This window comes from Loxodonta africana, chromosome 20, assembly GCF_030014295.1.
Source record: "Loxodonta africana isolate mLoxAfr1 chromosome 20, mLoxAfr1.hap2, whole genome shotgun sequence".
NCBI classification, from domain to species: Eukaryota; Metazoa; Chordata; class Mammalia; order Proboscidea; family Elephantidae; genus Loxodonta; species Loxodonta africana.
Window position 1 is genome coordinate 44,432,468 of NC_087361.1, and position 18,217 is coordinate 44,450,684.

Sequence of the window (18,217 nt, forward strand, 5' to 3'; positions counted from 1 at the left end):
GCAAGGCTGGCATTAATCCAAAAAACACAAAATAATAAATGTTGGAGAGGCTGCGGAGAGATTGGAACTCTCATACACTGCTGGTGGGAATGTAAAATGGTACAACCACTTTAGAAATCTATCTGGCGTTATCTTATACAGTTAGAAATAGAACTACCATACAACCCAGAAATCCCACTCCTGGGAATATACCCTAGAGATACAAGAGCCTTCATACAAACAGATATATGCACACCCATGTTTATTGCAGCTCTGTTTACAATAGCAAAAAGTTGGAAGCAACCAAGGTGTCCATCAACGGATGAATGGGTAAATAAATTGTGGTATATTCACACAATGGAATACTACGCATCAATAAAGAACAGTGACGAATCTCTGAAACATTTCATAACATGGAGGAACCTGGAAGGCATTATGCTGAGCGAAATGAGTCAGAGGCAAAAGGACAAATATTGTATAAGACCACTATTATAAGATCTTGAGAAATAGTAAACCTGAGAAGAACACATACTTTTGTGGTTACGAGGAGGGGAGGGAGGGAGGGTGGGAGAGGGTTTTTTACTGATTAATCAGTAGATAAGAACTGCTTTAGGTGAAGGGAAAGACAACACTCAATACATGAAGGTCAGCTCAATTGGACTGGACCAAAAGCAAAGAAGTTTCCGGGATAAAATGAATGCTTCAAAGGTCAACGGAGCAAGCGTGGGGGTCTGGGGAACATGGTTTGCGGGGACTTCTAAGTCAATTGGCAAAATAATTCTATTATGAAATCATTCTGCATCCCACTTTGAAATGTGGTGTCTGGGGTCTTAAATGCTAACAAGCGGCCATCTAAGATGCATCAATTGGTCTCAACCCACCTGGAGCAAAGGAAAATGAAGAACATCAAGGCCACACGACAACTAAGAGCCCAAGAGACAGAAAGGGCCCCATGAACCAGAGACCTACTTCATCCTGAGACCAGAAGAACTAGTTGGTGCCTGGCCACAATCGATGACTGCCCTGACAGGGAGCACAGCAGAGGACCCCTGAGGGAGCAGGAGATCAGTGGGATACAGACCCCAAATTCTCATAAAAAGACCATACTTAATGGTCTGACTGAGACTAGAGGAATCCCGGCGGCCATGCTCCCCAGACCTTCTGTTGGCACAGGACAGGAACCATCCCCGAAGACAACTCATCAGACATGAAAGGGACTGGTCAGCGGGTGGGAGAGTGACGCTGATGAAGAGTGAGCTAATTATATCAGGTGGACACTTGAGATTGTGTTGGCAACTCTTGTCTGGAGAGGGGATGGGAGGATAGAGAGAGAGGGAAGCCGGCAAAATTGTCAAGAAAGGAGAGACTGAAAGGGCTGACTCAAGAGGGGGAGAGCAAGTGGGAGTAGGGAGTGAGATGTATGTAAACTTATATGTGACAGACTGATTGGATTTGTAAACGTTCACTTGAAGCTTAATAAAAGTTATTAAAAAAAAAAAAAGTTCTCTTTAAAGTGTTGAGAAGCAAAGATGTCACCTTGAAGACTAAGGTGCACCTGACCCAAGCCATGGTGTTTTCAATTATCTTATGTTCATGAATAAGGAAGACAGAAGAAGAATTGATGCCTTTGAATTGTGGTGTCAGAGAAGAATATTGAATATACCATGGACAGCCAAAAGAACGAACAAATCTGTCTTGGAAGAAGTGCAACCAGCATGCTTCTTAGAAGCAAGGGTGATGAGACCATGTATCATACTTTGTACATCTTATCAGGAGGCATCAGTCCCCGAAGAAGGACATAATGCTTGGTAAACTAGAGGGTCAGCAAAAAAAGGAAGCCCTCAAGGAGATAGGGTGACATAGTAGCTGCAACAATGGGCTCAAGCATAACAACAATTTTGAGGATGGTGCAGGACCCAGCAGTGTTTCCTTCTGTTGTACATAGTGTCAGTGTGAATCGGAACTGACTCGAAGGCACCTAACAAAAACAACCGTGGCTAATGATTGTAAGCATCTCTTTATGTGTTTTTTGGTCACTTGAATGTCCTCTTTGGTGAAGTACCTATTTGTGTCCTTTGCCCATTTAACTGGATTTTTTATCTTTTTATTGACTTTGACCCCTTGTCAAAAATCAGCTTCCTATGGATGGATGTTTATTTTGGTTCTCAATTCTATTCCATTGGTCTATGTGTCTGTCATTGAACCAGTACCAGATCACTTTATTACTGTGGCTATATAGCATATTTTGAGATTGTAATATGTGAGATCTCCTATTTGTTCTTCAATATTGCCTTGGCTATTCAGGGCCTCTTTACTTTCTATAATAAGTTGGTGATTCGTTAATAGCTGATTTTTTAAAAAATAGTTTTTATTGTACTTTAAGTGTAAGTTTACAAATCAAGTCAGTCTCTCACATAAAAACTTATATACACCTTGCTACATACTCCCAATTATTCTCCCCCTAGGGAGACAGCCCCCTCTCTCCCTCCACTCTCTCTTTCCGTGTCCATTTCGCCAGCTTCTAATCCCCTCTACCCTCTCATCTCCCCTCCAGGCAGGAGATGCCAACATAGTCTCAAGTGTCCACCTGATCCAAGAAGCTCACTCTTCACCAGCATTCCTCTCTAACCCATTGTCCAGTCCAATCCATGTCAGAAGAGTTGGCTTCAGGAATGTTTCCTGTCCTGGGCCAACAGAAGGTCTGGGGGCCATGACCACCAGGGTCCTTCCAGTCTCAGTCAGACCATTAAGTCTGGTCTTTCTATGAGAATTTGGGGTCCACACCCCACTGCTCTCCTGCTCCCTCAGGGGTTCTCTGTTGTGCTCCCTGTCAGGGCACTCATCAGTTGTAGCCGGGCACCATGTAGCTCTTCTGGTCTCAGGATGATGTAGTCTCTGGCTCATGTGGCCCTTTCTGTCTCTTGGGCTCGTAATTACCTTGTGTCCTTGGTGTTCTTCATTCTCCTTTGATCTGGGTGGGTTGAGACCAATTGATGCATCTTTGATGGCTGCTTGCTAGCCTTCAAGACCTCAGACGCCACTCTTCAAGGTGGGATGCAGAATGTTTTCTTAATAGATTTTATTATGCCAATTGACTTAGATGTCACCTGAAACCATGGTCCCCAGACCCCTGCCCCTGGTACGCTGGCCTTCGAAGCATTCAGTTTATTCAATAGCTGATTTTGGGGGCAATAGACCTTCAGATCTTTCTGCTGAGTTGCCTCTGGGTGAACTCATACCTCTAATCTTTTGGTTAGCAGTTGAGTGGGTTAACAATTTGCACTATCCAGGGACTAAATTGTAAACACACACTTTAAAAGACACTCTATTTTGTTAATCATGACTGAAATGCAAAGTGAAAGCACAATGAGATACTATGTCATGCCTGTTCAAATGGCTTATATTTTAAAAAAAGACTGACTAGACTGAATATTGAAGTGAACGTGGAGGAACTTAAACTCTTCTATATTGCTAGTGTGACTATAAAATGATACAAACTTTTTGGAAAACAGTTTGGAGGTGTTTTTACAAAGTAAAACCTATACCTACCATTTGATCTTGTCATTTTACTCCTAGGTATTTAGCTAATAGAAAAGAAAAATATGTTCATTCAAAGACTTATACATGAATGGCCAAAATAATCTAAATGTCCATTAATGAATGGATAGATTAAAGAAATCATGGTATGCACATAATATGGACTACCATGCTCAGTAATAAAAAACTGAATGAACTACTGAAACAATCAACACCATGGGTACACCTCAAAATAATTATGTGACTTAAGAACCCAGATCCCCACCAAAGTGTACATACTGCATGATTCCATTTTTATAAAACTCATGAAAGTGCAGACTAATATATAGTGACAGTTCTGTTGTTGTTTTAGGATGTAAAGATGAGGTAATGAGGGTTGGGAGAGAGATTACAAAGAAGCATGAGAGAACTTTAAGGGGAGGTGAATTTTTTTCATTACTTGTGTTCATGGCTTCACAGACCTATACATATATCATAATTCTACACTTTAAATATGTGTGATTTATTACATGTTAATTATAATTACATTTTGTCATTGTTGTTGTTAGGTGCCATTGCTATGGTTCTGGCTCATAGTGACACTATGTACAACAGAATAAAACACTGCCTGGTCCTGCAGCATTCTCACAATCTTTGCTGTGCTTGAGCTCGTGATTGCAACCTCTGTGCCAATCCCTCTTGTTGAGGGTCTTCCTCTCTTTTGTTGATCCTATGCTTTACCTGGAAACCCTGGTGGTGTAGTGGTTAAGTGTTACAGCTGCTAACCAAAAGGTTGGCAGTTCCAATCCACCAGGCACTCCTTGGAAACTGTGTGGAGTAGTTCTATTCTGTTCTATAGGGTCACTATGAGTGGCAATCAACTCGATGGCAATGGGTTTGGTTTGGGTTTGTATACTCTACCAATCACGATGTCCTTCTCTAGGGACTGGTCCCTCCTGACAACATGTCTAAAGTACATGAGACAAAGTCTCACCATCCTTGTTTCTAATGAGCATTCTGGCTGTACTTTTTCCAAGACAGATTTGTTCTTTCTTCTGCCAGTCCATGCTATATTCAATATTCTTTGCCAACACCATAACTCAAAAGCATCGATTCTTCTTAGATCTTCCTTATTCATTCATTGTCCAGCTTTCGCGTGCATATGAGGTGATTGAAAATACCATGGCTTGGGTCAGGGGCATCTTAGTACTCAAAGTGACATCTTTGTGTTTCAACAATTTGAAGAGGTCTTTTGCAGTAGATTTGCCCAATACCACAATAAAACTCTTTAATTAAAAAAAAAAAAAAGCAGAGGCGGGGCCAAGATGGCAGACTAGGTGGACACTACCGCGGATCCCTCTTGCAACAAAGACTCGGAAAAACAAGTGAATCGATCACATACATAACAATCTATGAACTCTGAACAACAAGCACAGACTTAGAGATGGAAAACGAACAAATACAGGCAGACAGCGACCGTTTTCAGAACCAGGAGCCAGCGTACCAGGCAGGTGACCTTCGGAGCCCGATCTGGGGCAGAGCCCAGGGGGGCAGACGGCACAGACAAGGGACCCAGCCCTACCCCCCCGAACCCATCCCGGGAGAGAGTCTAGCTGGTTGGAGCGGGCAACGAAGCAGCGCAGCCGGAGGGAGAAGCACCCGGGAGGCAGTGACTGATCTTGGAGTGGGGAGAGCAGCGTCCCAGCCGGGGAGCAGTCCCGCCGGTAGTTTGGCGGGAAGCGGGCGGGGCGCGAGCGGGGCGGGGGTCAGCTATATTTTCCTAAAGCGACACCGGGGCAGGGCCCATACGTTCGTGTGGGGGGACGCCCACCCACCTCGGGCGTGTGGCGCGGCGCACCGGAGGGAGAAGTCCCCAGGAGGAAGTGACTGGTCTTGGAGCGGGGAGAGCAGCGTCCCAGCCGGGGAGCCATCCCGCCGGGAGTTTGGCGGGAAGCGGGTGGAGCGTGAGTGGGGGGGGTTAGCTATATTTCCCTAAAGCGACCCCGGGGAGGGGACCACAAGTTCGTGCAGGGGGATGCCCTCCCGGTTCGCGCGAGCGGTGTGGCGCACCAGAGGGAGAAGTCCCCGGGAGGAAGTGACAGGTCTCGGAGTGGGGAAAGCAGCGTCCAAGCCGGGGAGTGGTCCCGCTGGGATTTTGGGGAAAGCAGGCAGGGCGTGAGCACGGGTCCAATTATATTCTCCTGAATAGACCCTGGGGGCGGGCCCACCCGTTCGTGCGGGAGACGCCCACCCAGTTCGCGCGAGCGGTGTCGTGCACCGGAGGGAGAAGTCCCCGGGAGGAAGTGACAGGTCTCGGAGTGGAGAGAGTAGCGTCCCAACGGGGGAGCCGTTCCGCCCGGATTTTGGTGGACGGGGGCGGAGCGTGAATGCAGTGATCAGCTCTATAATCTGGGGTGCTACACTCCTAGCTCTCTGATCCCTCCCCCACCTTCCCCAGGCGGCTCCATTAACATCCGAATACCTGGAGCCAGAGGGAGAATTCAGATAGGGATCTGACTGCATTTTTTTTAGCTGATTACCTGGAAAATCTAGTTTCCCAGTGATGGCTCAGAGACAGCAGTCCATATCAAACCACATAAAGAAACAGACCATGACAGCTTCTGCAACCCCCCAAACAAAAGAATCAAAATCTTTCCCAAATGAAGATACAATCCTGGAATTATCAGATACAGAATATAAAAAACTAATTTACAGAATACTTAAAGCTATCACAAATGAAATTAGGATAAATGCAGAAAAAGCCAAGGAACACACTGATAAAACTGTTGAAGAACTCAAAAAGATTATTCAAGAACATACTGGAAAAATTAATAAGTTGCAAGAATCCATAGAGAGACAGCATGTAGAAATCCAAAAGATTAACAATAAAATTACAGAATTAGACAACGCAATAGAAAGTCAGAGGAGCAGACTCGAGCAATTAGAATGTAGACTGGGACTTCTGGAGATCCAGGAAATCAACACCAACATAGCTGAAAAAAAATCAGATAAAAGAATTAAAAAAAATGAAGAAACCCTAAGCATCATGTGGGACTCTATCAAGAAGGATAACTTGCGAGTGATTGGAGTCCCAGAACAGGGAGAGGGGACAGAAAACACAGAGAAAATAGTTGAAGAACTCCTGACACAAAACTTCCCTGACATCATGAAAGACGAAAGGATATCTATCCAAGACGCTCATCGAACCCCATTTAAGATTGATCCAAAAAGAAAAACACCAAGACATATTATCATCAAACTTGCCAAAACCAAAGACAAACAGAAAATTTTAAAAGCAGCCAGGGAGAAAAGAAAGGTTTCCTTCAAGGGAGAATGAATAAGAATAAGTTCAGACTACTCAGCAGAAACCATGCAGGCAAGAAGGGAATGGGACGAAGTATACAGAGCACTGAAGGAGAAAAACTGCCAACCAAGGATCATATATCCAGCAAAACTCTCTCTGAAATATGAAGGCGAAATTAAAATATTTACAGATAAACATAAGTTTAGAGAATTTGCAAAAACTAAACCAAGACTGCAAGAAATGCTAAAGGAGATTGTTTGGCCTGATGACCAATAATATCAGGTACCAGCACAATACAAGGTCACAAAACAGAATGCCCTGATATCAACGCAACTCAAATAGGGAAAGCACAAAAACAAACAAATTAAGACTAATTCTAAAAAATAAATAAATAAACAAAATAATACACATAACAGGAAATCATGGAAATCAATAGATAAACGATCACAATAATCAAAAAGAGGGACTAAATATAGGAGGCATTGAACTGCCAGATGGAGAGTGATACAAGGCGATATAGAACGATACAAGTTAGGTTTTTACTTAGAAAAATAGGGGTAAATAATAAGGTAACCACAAAGAGGAATATCAATTCCGTAACTCAAGAAAAAAGCCAAGAAAAATGTAACGACTCAACAAACACAAAGTTAAACATTATGAAAATGAGGATCTCACAATCTACTAAGAAAAAAGTCTCAGCACAAAAAAGCATGTGGAAAAATGAAATGGCCAACAAAACACATGAAAAGGCATTAAAATGACAGCACTAAAAACTTATTTATCTATAATTATGCTGAATGTAAATGGACTAAATGCACCAATAAAGAGACAGAGAGTCACGGACTGGATAAAGAAACACGATCCATCTATATGCTGCCTACAAGAGACACACCTTAGACTGAGAGACACAAACAAACTAAAACTCAAAGGATGGAAAAAAAATATATCAAGCAAACAATAAGCAAAAAAGAAGAGGAGTAGCAATATTAATTTCTGACAAAATAGACTTTAGACTTAAATCCACCACAAAAGATAAAGAAGGACACTACATAATGATAAAAGGGACAATTGATCAGGAAGACATAACCATATTAAATATTTATGCACCCAGTGACAGGGCTGCAAGATACATAAATCAAATTTTAACAGAATTGAAAAGCGAGATAGACACCTCCACATTTACAGTAGGAGACTTCAACACACCACTTTCGGAGAAGGACAGGACATCCAGTAAGAAGCTCAATAGAGACACGGAAGATCTAATTACAACAATCAACCAACTTGACCTCAGTGACTTATACAGAACTCTCCACCCAACTGCTGCAAAATATACTTTTTTTCTAGCGCACATGGAACATTCTCTAGAGTAGAACACATATTAGGTCATAAAACAAACCTTTGCAGAATCCAAAACATCGAAATATTACAAAGCATCTTCTCAGACCACAAGGCAATGAAGCTAGAAATCAATAACAGAAAAACTAGGCAAAAGAAATCAAATACTTGGAAAATGAACAACACCCTCCTGAAAAAAGACTGGGTTATAGAAGACATCAAGGAGGGAATAAGGAAATTCTTAGAAAGCAACGAGAATGAAAATACTTCCTATCAAAGCCTCTGGGGCACAGCAAAAGCAGTGCTCAGAGGCCAATTTATATCGATAAATGCACACATACAAAAAGAAGAGCCAAAATCAGAGAACTGTCCCGACAACTTGAACAAATAGAAAGTGAGCAACAAAAGAACCCATCAGGCACCAGAAGAAAACAAATAATAAAAATTAGAGCTGAACTAAATGAATTAGAGAACAGAAAAACAATCGAAAGAATTAACAAAGCCAAAAGATGGTTCTTTGAAAAAATTAACAAAATTGATAAACCATTGGCTAGACTGACTAAAGAAAAACAGGAAAGGAAACAAATAACCCGAATAAGAAACGAGAAGGACCACATCACAACAGAGCCAAATGAAATTAAAAAAATCATTTCAGATTACTACATAAAATTGTACTCTAACAAATTTGAAAACCTAGAAGAAATGGATAAATTCTTGGAACAATACTACCTACCTAAACTAACACATTCAGAAGTAGAACAACTAAATAGACCCATAACAAAAAAAGAGATTGAAACGGTAATCAAAAAACTTCCAACAAAAAAAAGCCCTGGTCCAGACGGCTTCGCTGCAGAATTCTACCAAACCTTCAGAGAAGACTTAACACCATTATTACTGAAGGTATTTCAAAGCATAGAAAATGACGGAATACTACCCAACTCATTCTATGAAGCTACCATCTCCCTGATACCAAAACCAGGTAAAGACATTACAAAAAAAGAAAATTTTAGACCTATATCCCTCATGAACATAGATGCAAAAATCCTCAACAAAATTCTAGCCAATAGAATCCAACAACATATCAAAAAAATAATTCACCATGATCAAGTGGGATTTATACCAGGTATGCAAGGCTGGTTTAATATCAGAAAAACCATTAATGTAATCCATCACATAAATAAAACAAAAGATAAAAACCACATGATCTTATATCAATAGATGCAGAAAAGGCATTTGACAAAGTCCAACACCCATTTATGATAAAAACTCTTACCAAAATAGGAATTGAAGGAAAATTCCTCAACATAATAAAGGGCATCTATGCAAAGCCAACAGCCAATATCACTCTAAATGGAGAGAACCTGAAAGCATTTCCCTTGAGAACGGGAACCAGACAAGGATGCCCTTTATCACCGCTCTTATTCAACATCGTACTTGAAGTCCTAGCCAGGCCAATTAGGCTAGACAAAGAAATAAAGGGTATCCAGATTGGTAAGGAGGAAGTAAAGCTATCACTATTTGCAGATGACATGATCGTATACATGGAAAACCCTAAGGAATCCGCCAGAAAACTACTGAAACTAATAGAGTTTGGAAGAGTCTCAGGTTATAAAATAAACATACGAAAATCACTTGGATACCTCTACATCAACAAAAAGAACACCGAAGAGGAAATAATCAAATCAATACCATTCACAGTAGCCCCCAAGAAGATAAAATACTTAGGAATAAATCTTACCAAGGATGTAAAAGACCTATATAAAGAAAACTATAAAACTCTGCTACAAGAAATTCAAAAGGACATACTTAAGTGGAAAAACATACCCTGCTCATGGATAGGAAGACTTAACATAGTAAAAATATCTATTCTACCAAAAGCCATCTATACATATAACGCACTTCCAATCCAAATACCAATGTCATATTTTAAGGGGATAGAGAAACAAATCACTAATTTCATATGGAAGGGAAAGAACCCCCGGATAAGCAAAGCATTACTGAAAAAGAAGAAGAAAGTGGGAGGCCTCACTCTACCTGATTTCAGAACCTATTATACAGCTACAGTAGTCAAAACAGCCTGGTACTGGTACAACAACAGGCACATAGACCAGTGGAACAGAATTGAGAACCCAGATATAAATCCATCCACTTATGAGCAGCTGATATTTGACAAAGGACCAGTGTCAGTCAATTGGGGAAATGATAGTCTTTTTAACAAATGGTGCTGGCATAACTGGATATCCATTTGCAAAAGAATGAAACAGGACCCATACCTCACACCATGCACAAAAACTAACTCCAAGTGGATCACAGACCTAAACATAAAGACAAAAACGATAAAGATCTTGTAAGAAAAAATAGGATCAACCCTAGGAGCCCTAATACAGGGCATAAACAGAATACAAAACATTACCAAAAATGATGAAGAGAAACCAGATAACTGGGAGCTCCTAAAAATCAAACACCTATGCTCTTCTAAAGACTTCACCAAAAGAGTAAAAAGACCACCTACAGACTGGGAAAGAATATTCAGCTATGACATCTCAGACCAGCGCCTGATCTCTAAAATCTACATGATTCTGTCCAAACTCAACCACAAAAAGACAAACAACCCAATCAAGAAGTGGGCAAAGGATATGAACACACATTTCACTAAAGAAGATATTCAGGCAGCCAACAGATACATGAGAAAATGCTCCCGATCATTAGCCATTAGAGAAATGCAAATTAAAACTACGATGAGATTCCATCTCACACCAGCAAGGCTGGCATTAATCCAAAAAACACAAAATAATAAATGTTGGAGAGGCTGCGGAGAGATTGGAACTCTCATACACTGCTGGTGGGATTGTAAAATGGTACAACCACTTTGGAAATCCATCTGACATTATCTTAAACAGTTAGAAATAGAACTACCATACAACCCAGAAATCCCACTCCTCGGAATATACCCTAGAGATACAAGAGCCTTCACACAAACAGATATATGCACACCCATGTTTATTGCAGCTCTGTTTACAATAGCAAAAAGCTGCAAGCAACCAAGATGTCCATCAACGGATGAATGGGTAAATAAATTGTGGTATATTCACACAATGGAATACTACGCATCGATAAAGAACAGTGACAAATCTCTGAAACATTTCATAACATGGAGGAATCTGGAAGGCATTATGCTGAGCGAAATGAGTCAGTTGCAAAGGGACAAATATTGTATAAGACCACTATTATAATATCTTGAGAAATAGAAAAAACGGAGAAGAACATATACTTTTGTGGTTACAAAGGGGGGAGGGAGGGAGGGAGGGAGGGAGAGGGCTTTTTATTGATCAATCTGTAGATAAGAACTGCTTTGGGTGAAGGGAAAGACAACACTCAAAACAAAGAAGGTCAGCCTAATTGGACTGGACTAAAAGCAAAGAGGTTTCCGGGATAAAATGAAAGCTTCAAAGGTCAGCGGAGCAGGGGCTGGGGTCTGGGGAACTTGGTTTGAGGGGACTTCTAAGTCAGTTGGCAAAATAATTCTATTATGAAAACATTCTGCATCCCACTTTGAATTGTGGCGCCTGGGGTCCTAAATGCCAACAAGCGGCCATCTAAGATAAATCAATTGGTCTCAAGCCACCTGGAGCAAAGGCAAAGGAAGAACACCAAGGTCACACGACAACTAAGAACCCAAGAGACAGAAAGGGCCACATGAACCAGAGACCTACATTATCCTGAGACCAGAAGAACTAGTTGGTGCCCGGCCACAATCGATGTCTGCCCTGTCAGGAAGCACAACAGACAACTCCTGAGGGAGTAGGAGGCCAATGGGATACAGACCCCAAATTCTCATAAAAAGACCATACCTAATGCGACTAGAGGAATCCCAGAGACAATGCTCCCCAGAACTTCTGATGGCACAGGACAGGAACCATCCCCGAAGACAACTCATCAGGCATGAAAAGGACTGGCCAGTGGGGGGGACAGAGATGCTGATAAAGAGTGAGCCAATTAAATTAGGTGGACACTGGAGAGTGTGTTGGCAACTCTTGACTGGAGGGGGGATGGGAAGATAGAGAGAGAGGGAAGATGGCAAAATTGGCACGAAACGAGAGACTGTAAGGGCTGACTCAATAGGGGGAGAGCAAGTGGGAGAAGGGAGTAAGATGTATGTAAACCTACATGTGACAGACTGATTGGAATGGTAAATGTTCACTTGAAGCTTAATAAAAATTAATTAAAAAAAAAAAAAAAAGCAACAACCACAACAAAAACTAAGCAGGGTTCCTCACCTGGGCCTGCTTCAGGACAGAACCTGAAGTTCAGGAACTGGGTTGGGGTCCTTCTTTTCTCTTTCCCAGTTTGATACATATCTTCTTCCTTAAACTTTCACTGTAAGATTTCTGGCCCTTCTGGGGCTGGTTTAGAGAAGACACAAAGGGGGAAAGCAAGCCAAAGGTTTTACTTTACAGATATTATCTTCAAGAGTCTTTTATGTTTTCATGGTTTCCCGAAGTTTCACATATTGGGCCCATTTTACTGCAACTCTATTTATGTGGACAGTGCCTCTCCTTCATTTCAACACTCCCAACCCCTTTCTGCTTCTGCATCTGATGATACATCCCACTTTTTTTTTTCTCAGGACCCCTCACCATCTGGTAGAATTCTTTTGAACATGAAACTTTTTTAAAAGGCCCTTGGGGGTCACACACTTTGGACCAGGTTGGGAGAGTGTGGAATTCCTTCCCACAGTTTCCACTTCTCAGCCACACTGGCTGCTGTCGTCAGATCCCTGTTGTCATCTTTTCTGGGCATGAGTCAGATATAAGTCTTCTGGGTCTCCAACTGCAGAAAATAAGTATTACGCTTTTCGAATGGTCTTGTTATTGCCTTGACTTTAGATGAGAGACAAGAATTCTCTACCTTGGTGGGAATTGAGATTTTAGTATAGGTCTTTCCAAATACACCCTCATCACAAAAGCCTGACCTTTGCATATCTTAGGTATGGCAGAGACCTCTAACTGGTTCATAACACCTACTCCAAAATATCTGTCTGGTGTTATATCTTACAGGCCACTGTGGAATGCTACGTCTATTCGTTTTATGTCTCAGACAAAAGTGACTTAGGAATCTTCCCTTTTAAAAACCTATTACAGATTTTTACTGATTCAGGATTTGTTTATTGAATATCTACTCTCTGTAGGGCACTGTATCATGTTTGTTAGAAATAAAGAGATGATAATAGGTGTACTATATTATCAATTATCTTCGATAGAATCTAGTACAGAAAATTAGATGTGTGTGTACTTTATAATTCAGATAGAAAGTGGTATGTCACACACACACACACAGATACAAATGAAGGGCAATAGGAAATTATAAGTATACAAAAGTACTTTATTCTGGATAGGTAGGATTTGGGCCAGTGGAGAGAGTAAGAAAGAACATTCTGATGGAGACAATACATGAGCAAAAAAAGATGAGTAAAAATAGAAAATATGAAACTTAATTTTCTAAACTGTTCTTCCTAAATGCTTTATCTTAGTAACTGTTCACCAACAGTTATTTCCACTTAGAATAATAATTTTTAAAACCCCCAGGCCTAATGACTTCGCGGTTATCCAAATATCTATTAGTATGTTTCTGAATATATTTGAAATGAGCAAATTGAAGTATTTATATGCACATTAAATTCCAGAAATTTAATAAATCACAGCTTCCTTCACAGTTTATTTGTGAGTAGACTACCTCTGAAGATTCCCGGCTGCTTGTGTATTGATCCGAAACTTAATAGTTATAGTAATGATACTTACATTTCATAATTACCTTTAATAATGAGATTTTGGTATTCTTTTAACAACATAATATCTTATTTTGATTAAAAATATGCTATATCATGAAAACTGGACAATCTAAAAATGATAAAGTGAAAAGGAAAAAATATAACATTCTGTAATGAACCCTATATAATAAAGGTTTCCCCTTTCTTGATACATGACATGACAACCTGAAGATGCTGTTGAAATGGACATGTGTAAAACAAAATTGCAGCTTGAGATGTCAGGTACTATTAAAGTAAGGCTTTTTTTTTTTTTTTTTTAACAAATTTGAGCTGGGGTACAATGGTGGTCAGTAACATACAACAGAGTAAATGATCTACCAGGCTCTCACTTTGATCCCAATAGGATGTATATTATCCATGGAAAACCAAACCCGTTGCTGTCGATCCGGTTCTGACTCATAGTGACTCTATAGGAGAGAATGGAGCTGTTCCACAGTTTCCAAGGAGTCCCTGGTGGATTTGAACTGCCGACCTTTTTGCTAGCAGCCTTAGCTCTTAACCACTATGCCACCAGGGTTTCCATACTGGCTATAGGGAGGAAAAAGCAAAAAGCAAACTATGAAATGTATATGTGTGTGTTTGTACACATTCTTTGATGCTCCAACTAGGAGGCAGTGGTCATTTTTTGAGCTCCTTACTAACTTGTTTTGCACCATTCAAAATTGTCTTCCTTTAAAACACAAAATAATGCCCATCATTATATACACTTCATTTTGCTCTTGTTACCATCATTAAACACCATCTAACATCTGTCTTCTTGTTTCTTTAACATCTGTTTAGCTTATTCAGTCCTTGTATTGCAAAGGAAGACATACGAAAGCAATAAAATGAAATCTGCAGATTTTGTTGAGGCAAAGAGGTGGCCACTTCATCCTATGCAAGCACCATAACTCTCATGTGGCCCATATAGTCAATTTGCCCCTGAGAATAATTGGTTAAAGAATTTGGGAAGGGGCAAGAATTTACCATGAATCCACCCCAGTGCCAATAATACAAATGACTCTGTCATTTATCTGTCACTAGATAAAAAATAAGTAAATAAATAAATTTAATACCATTACTCAGATGTGTTAGAAAACACGTTAGGGTTATTTCCTCTAAACTTTTCATTGGCCACACAGGTTTCTATTTCTGCAGAGAGCAGGGAAGCTTTTAAAAATTACAGATAAAAGTAATGTAGCTTATTTTCATTTTAAATTGTCTCTTAGGGGGAAATGCCTAGTCATTCAAGCATTTTTCTGCACTTGAACATGACTAGTGTGTATATGCCTGCCTATATGTCCACATCATGATTAGAGCAATGGGACTTATCTCTAAATCAGACCCTGGGCTGTCCTCTTCCACTGGCTCATGCATTAATACTGCCTTCTCTGGAGCAAGCTGTGGCTGAGCAATCTCGTCTGTGTTCTTGCCATGTTCAGAATCCCCACCATGGTCCTTGCTGGCACCGTTGATCCTCAGGGACTCTGATATGTCCTGCATTCCAGTGTTGTCCTAGACTTTTTATGCTGTAGCCTTTGCTATGTGGTTAATGCTCACTCACAATATACCGGACATGCTGGCTCTCGACTATCTCTGCATGTTGTTGTTATGTGCCGCCAAGTCGATTCGGAGTCATAGCATCCCAATATGACAGAGTAGAAGTGCCCCCAAAGGGCTTCCTAGGCAGTATTATTCACAGGAGCAGATTGCTATGTCTTTTCTCCCATGGAACCGTTGATGAGTTTGAACCGCCAAATTTTTGGTTGGCAGGTGAACTCTTAACGTAACACCCAAGAAATGGCATGGAAGTGAGTACTGTTCCTAAGTTCCTAAAAAAAAAAAAAGTTCCTATCTGGGCCTAAACAAATCAAGCACCATAACTCTTCTCCTAAAACTATGTTGGTACAGGATCTCTGCAAGGAGTCCAAGTTCCTTAATAAGAAAATAAACCAAGGCCAAACTACATACAGCTTTCTCCTTTATTTGGAAGCATTCTTTTTTTTTTTTTTTTCTTTTTTAACCTGTGTTGCCTAACCCCGATGGCGTTATAGCCCAGATGAAGTTTCATGAATCTCAAATTTGATGGCTTGCCCACTCTTCCTTCTTCCTCTATATAATGAACCCAATGGTTTTTTTTACACAGGAGCTATTGCTCTGCCATATTCTTCTCCTTCCTGGGATAACAATCACTAATTTCCCTTTTATGGGTATAAAACCAAAAAAAAACAAAAACAAAAACAAACTAACTCATTGCTGTTGAGTCTATTCTGACTCACAGTGACCTTACAAGACAGAATAGAACTGCTCATAGGGTTTCCAAAGCTATAAACCTTTACAGAAGCAGACTGCCACATCTTTCTCCTGCAGAGCAGCTATTGAGTTTGAATCGCTGACATTTTGATTAGCAGCTAAGAGGTTAATCACTGTGCCACCAGGGCTTCATAGGCTGCAGGTAAACTTGAATTATGAAATCATTTAAAATAAGTTGATACGATGTTTTGAAAATTGTATTATATGTTAATTAATTCATGGTTTATTCTGTTAACAGAAGATGTACTATGTATCTTAGTGGTAGCACAAAACATAAGGCTATAAAGATAAAACAGTGCATACACAGTATATGCTCTCAGTGAGCTTTCAGTAGGGTAGAGAAGACAAATAATTACATAGAAAACTTCAAAAGAGTGCTGCAAGTGTTATGATGGAGGAAACCCAAACCCTACTACCGATGAGTTGATTCCAACTCATAGCAACCCCATAGGGTTTCCAAGCCTGTAAATCTCTACAGTAGCAGATGGAGGGGCTGGTGGTTTTGAATCACCCACCTTTTGGTTAGCAGTCCATCAAGTTAACTACTGCACCACCAGGGCTCCTTTATAATGGTGGAAGGAGAGAGTATTATGAGAGAAATTATCAGGTATATCTATAACCTCATGAAGTCAGCTAATCTTCATGTCCAGAGATGGAATAAGAAATACATTGCAGCTGGACAGAAGAGCTATGACTTGATGTGACAGTTAGCACAGAGAGGCTTCCCACAGGTTGGAGTAAAGCATGGGTACTCTAGGAATATTAATCTATTGGTGGAAGATAGATGGATTGAAGAGGAGAGAGATGGGGTAGATAACACTGTCCAAGCTCCAAGAATGTTGATGTATGAATGAATAGAGAGAAATGCTGTAGGAATAATAACTCCAAAAAAACTACAAAAAAAAAAAAAAAAAGATTACTGAACACAACATCTAGGGCTATGTAATATCTACATTAAAATGCTATTATTAAAAAAAGAGTCCACTAAGTTACTGAGTAATATTAAATAAAATCATTAGAGTCACCTTCCCCTTGGGAAACACAGTTCTGGAGGTGACCAGGCCACTCTCCAAGTGGCTGATTCAAACCAGGGAGCTGGAAAAGTGGATGGCCAGGCAGGCTGAAGAGTGTTGGCAGCAGCCACCCAAACTGGTCACTACTGATGCGCTGCTCAGACTGTTCTCCAATCTCTTCCAGAAGCAGAGGTGGCTAGGTGGCTCCATGTTGCTGCGGAAGCCCAGAGCTCCTGGTGGGCCCAGGAGGACAGCAGTCTCAGGAAAAAGGCAGGAGGCACCACTGACATCACTTGCCAGACAGAAACCAACCGTGTTGGAAGGCCAAATTCCAGGTGAACTTCAACAAGATCAGGTGGGGCTCCTGGATCATCTGCCCCAAGCAGCACAATGCCGATTGCTGGGACAGTGTTCCAACTCTGCTGGGGAGAAGTTTCATCCAACCAACCACACGTACATCCAGAATCTGCTAAAACGTTACCAGCCCCAAGGACTCCCTTCCACCTGCTGTGCTCCTGTGAAGACTAAGCCCTTGACTATGCTAATGTAAACAGCAGAGTTCCTTTACATCATCATAAAGGTATGACAATGGGAGAATAGAAGTGTCTTTGAAGAGATTCAGAAGGGACGCTGGTTTTGCCTGTACACTGGAAGTTTGGGAATCTCCTAGAAGACACGATTACCATCTAATCCGATGAGGAGAAACAAAGAGGGCAAAAATGTTGCTCTGTCCACCAGAACTGAAGGGGAAGGCGTCCCCACTCTGTAAATGGAATGATTTCTGAAGCAAATCTCACAAGAATTTTCTCTTAACTTTCTATTCAGTGGAGTCTGGCTAAACACAGAGGCTGCTGTCAGGAAGAGGGAGGAGGATGCTAGTGAAGGGGGCTGCTGGGTTTTCTCTTTACTGAAGATAGTGGCCAGTAAAAGCACTAGTGCAGGCGCTCTTCA

The 18,217-nt window shown here is 40.9% G+C and overlaps 1 pseudogene; it reads left to right on the plus strand.

Annotated features, from left to right (window-relative positions):
- The first annotated feature begins 3,094 nt into the window (after positions 1-3,094).
- LOC100654121 (nodal homolog) lies at positions 3,095-17,816 on the plus strand (annotated as a pseudogene).
- The last annotated feature ends 401 nt before the right edge of the window (positions 17,817-18,217 follow it).